A 4,503-nucleotide genomic window follows, 5' to 3' on the forward strand; every position below is an offset into this window, starting at 1 on the left:
CACAGGAGATGGTGGGAGCACCAGGATCTTTGAATTTCGGAGGGATGTTGTGTTGGAGAATAGAACTTACTTGCTCAGTTAGGAAGACCTTTTTAGGCACATGTGTCCTAGATTTTCGCTTTTGTGTACAAAGGTCTTTGAGAAATTTGGCATAGGAGGGAACTTATCTAATAGCATCAAGAAGCGGAAGGTTGATTTTCACTTGTTTGAAAACCTCCATCATTTCCTCTAGTGTAGTTCCTTTTTTGCCAAAGGGAGAGGGTGAATTAAGAGCTTCAGGAAATGGGGCCTTTGGGATATGAGTTTTGGCAGAAGGTGGACTAGCTGAAGAAGAAGAATAAGGTTTTAGATTTTTATTTGACACATGTCTATCCTCTTCTTCATCTTCCTTATTGTTATCTTTCCCAATCTTATTATCTACTACACGTCCACTCCTTAGGGTAGTCAAAGCATTGGCTTGTTCATGATGAATTGCATTTAATTGATTTTCTTGAGCCATGTATTGTCCCCTAGGATTACTTAGTGGTTGGCTTGGAAGCTTTCCTTCCTCTCGCTTATTCAGTGCATTAGCTAGTTGCCCCATTTGGGATTCTAGCTTGGCGATGGATTGCGTGTGAGAGTGCACCAATTGTGTAATGGTTTCCAAACCTTGAAGGGCGTTCCACACTTTCTCCTCAAAGGCTGTGTTTCTTTAGGGTGGAGGAGGAGTGTGTTGAAATTGAATCGAGGGACGGTAGGGATGAATATTTTGTGGGGTTTGAAAATTCTGAGGATTTTGAAAATTTTGGGAATAGGGTTGGGCTGTGTTCGAAGCTTGCTACTTCCAAGAAAAGTTTGGATGATTTCGCCATCCCGGATTATATGTATTGGAAAATGGGTCAGTACCCGGTCTAGGCTGTATTTGAGCAGCATTGATGTGTTCTTGCACGAGTTCGGGGAATTGGGATGTTGAAGGGCACTCAAGAATAGGGTGGGATGGGCTAGAACAGATAGTACACACTTGTGCTTGGAAAGAGTTCATGTAATGCCCACCTATCATCAGTTGATCAATCTTATGGGACAACGCATCTACCTTGCTAGACAGGTCCATGAAATGACTTATTTCACAAATGCTTCCTTTTCTTTGAGAACTCGGGGGTGCTTGACGAGAACAGAAAGCATGGTGGAGGGAGTTTTCATTAAGACTTTCAAATAATTGCCATGCTTCATGCTCATTTTGAAGCATGAAAGTTCCCCCGCATGCAGCATCGATCATCTGACGGTTTCGTTCAGTCAATCCGTCATAGAAACATTGCACTAGCTACCACTTAGGTATTTGATGATGAGGGCATTTACGGATTAGGTCCCGAAATCTCTCCCAAGTTTCATGAAATTCTTCTTCCTCGGTTTGGGAGAAGCTTGTAATGGCACGTCTAAACTGGTTCGATCTTCCTATGGAAAAGTATTTTTTTAGGAATTCTTATTGCATTTGATCCCAAGAACGAATCGAGTTGGCTTCTAAAGAATTCAGCCATTGTTTGGCTCTATCTTTAAGGGAGAAGGGGAATAATCTAAGTTTCAAAGCATCATCAGTAAAATTCTGAATCTTGATAGTGGTGCAAATCTCAAGAAATTCATCTAAGTGTTTATATGGGTCTTCGTTGATGAGCCCATAAAAAGATGGGAGCATTTGGATCACACTAGACTTTATTTTATATTGTACAGCTGCTACTTCAGGTAATCGAATGCAAGATGGGAAAGTGTAAATGGTGGGAGTAAAGTACTCCCTCAGGAGTTTGGGTTGTTCTTCAGCCATCTCAGGAGGTGGGGATGATTCTAATGTTCTGATCTCAGCTCGAATTTTTCTAAGGGTTCGTTCTATTTCAGGGTCAAAAGGTAATAGGTCACGTACTCTAGAACGACTCCCTTGCATACACTAGTACTTGATCAGTCAAGCATGCAATAAAAGATAAACACATCAATCCTTGTATTTGTCCTAAAATCACTAGACAGCTCCTAACTGGTTCGAAGAGGGCACCTAAGCCTCCAATCCGGTCTAATGAACCGAGTTGACCAGGTAAGCTCTCAGGTAAGTGGAGGGGTCACGATGCGTTCGCAAAGGTCCTACTTAAAACCCACTTGCCTCGAACAGATGAACTGTCTTCCTTATAGGGACAAAGCTTGCCTAGACATCAACTAAGCCACAGAGTGAAATTGGTGCAACTTTCGGTGATCTTCATCCTATTGAGCTCGAATGTCCCTAGGAGCCAACGTCTAATTGATTTTAATTTAAGTGACACTATGTGAGATTGAGTTCACCTAAGTTGGGCAAGAATCCGGTGATGAAATCCGGCTCTTATCTTGTTGGGGTGATTGCCCTTACTATGTGCGGATTAATTTGTGTATGTGTATCAGGCATACATTCACACTTCTACTAAAGTTAAAAGCAAACAATCAGCACAAAATTTCAAGCTAATAATTAATTTAAATAAGAAAGGTTTAGAGGTTACCAAAGAGAATATTTCCAGCGAATATATATATTTTTTTTGGCAAACCTCTATAGCATTCTCTTTCCAGCAGTTCTCCTTTTGATCATCCTAAATTTTTTTTTTCTCGATTCCTGATCAAATAATACAAAAAGAAAAATTAAAAATCAGTAAGAAAGAAAAAAGAGATAAGAAAAGTAACAACAATCGAAAATAATTTTTATTTTATTTTAGATATATATATATTTAAAAAAGTTTTTTTTGTAATTTTTTTTTAATGATAGAAAAAATAACTATGCTAGCAATCCTCGGCAACGGCGCCAAAAATTGATCGGTTATTTCAATTTCAAAAATAAACCACGCAATAACACGTATCCTGTAAGATAGTGATTACGGGTGTCGGTCCACAGGGATTGGAGAATAAGTTATTTTTCTTTTAAAAGTAAATCAAGAAGAAGAATTTGCTAACTTGATTTAACTAAATTAATTCAAAGGGCATAAGCTAGAGTAAAAAAATTTTAAGTTATCGATTAATGAGAGCTAAAAGTAAGATGAATGCAGTAGTAGGAATATTTTACGGGAGGAGATGTTTAGGGTTAGAATCCACCAATGAATTTGTAAATATGATGCTTTCAATGATTTAGATGCGTGTATGATCTGATTGCTCTTAACTACAAGTTAGGGCAATCATATAAAAAGTTGAAATCTAACCCACAGTATGAGTCATCTAAGCCTGGTACAAACCATCTTCTCTAAGGATAGGCATGGTCTGTCCTATTTAGCATGATTCATCTGATGATTAATTTCTCAAAGATAAATCTGGTAGTTGCATAACAATCTCCTCCAAACCACAGGTATTGAATTCGATTTCGATAAACTATATTAATTCATGCAGAGGCTTTCTACAAGATAAACAACTTACACAAATTAAACAAGACATTTCAAGATCATAATTTCATTAAATATGCAACTGTCTTACAATGCTAAAAATCAAAGAAATGCAACATAAATACTCATCCACGGCTTCATCAAACCCCTAAACCAAGATTTAGCTGCTCATGGCGGCCGGAAGTCCTCCCATCTTCATAAAAAAATTACTCTTCACTCCCTTCCACGCACGGCTTTCTCCTTCCTTTTCTTCACCGAAACAGGGGGTCCCCTGTTTCTGTCGAAGCCCGCTCCCCCCTCCCACCGAACGCCCCCCTCCTCTTTTATAGTCGTCCGGCACATACTGAGAGAAGGAAGGAGGGATCACGGCGGCTGATTCCGGGGCGTAGTGCCGGGAGGCAGATCGCGGGAGAGGAGGAAGAGGAGCCGCGGGATCTCAGGCTTGATTTGCAGGTGCTGGTCACTGGCGGAACATCCGGGGATGAAGACGGTGCTGCAGCTGCTCGGATGCGGAAGACGCCTTTTTTTGAAGCGAGGGCGGAGGACCGGGCTGATTTGGAGGGATTTCTGGGCGGCAGGGTCGCCGATCACGGAGGGGAAGATGCCGCACGCGGTCGATGGCGAAGGACTCGGGGACGACGATGATGCTGGGACGAGCTCCTTTGATCGCGTGGGTGGAAAGGATTGCATCGCGGGAGGCGCCGCGGGATCTGGCGATGATGGCGGAGAAGGTGGCTGACTGCGGGAGGAAGAAGATAAACAGTGAATTCCCCTTTTTTATTTTTTATTATTTATTTATTTATTTATTATGTATTATTTATTTTTTTCTCTAACACTGTTCACATGAACAGTTATTTCACGAACACTGTTCATATGAACAGTGAATTGTGAATATTTAGTTATTATTATTATTATAAATTTTATATGAAGGCAGGTAACGAATTGGTTAGAAATTGGCTTTGGATCTGCGGTGGGTCATGATCGTTGAGTTGCTAGAACTTATTTTCGAGCCCAATGTCTTCCAAATTTAATTATTACTAAACTGTTTCAGACCGGACTCGACAAGACCAAAAACAAGATCGGGACTTAATAAAAAATGTTAATCAAACCTTTTTTCCATATAAAAATAATTATCTAATCAGGACCAAAA

The 4,503-nt window shown here is 40.3% G+C and overlaps 1 non-coding gene across 1 annotated transcript; it reads left to right on the top strand.

Annotated features, from left to right (window-relative positions):
• Positions 1-1,313: 1,313 nt before the first annotated feature.
• Positions 1,314-1,419, top strand: LOC120107028. The gene has a single exon (XR_005509002.1). It is a non-coding gene; the product is annotated as a small nucleolar RNA R71 (small nucleolar RNA).
• Positions 1,420-4,503: the final 3,084 nt, after the last annotated feature.

This window comes from Phoenix dactylifera, unplaced genomic scaffold (assembly GCF_009389715.1).
Source record: "Phoenix dactylifera cultivar Barhee BC4 unplaced genomic scaffold, palm_55x_up_171113_PBpolish2nd_filt_p 000733F, whole genome shotgun sequence".
NCBI lineage: Eukaryota > Viridiplantae > Streptophyta > Magnoliopsida > Arecales > Arecaceae > Phoenix > Phoenix dactylifera.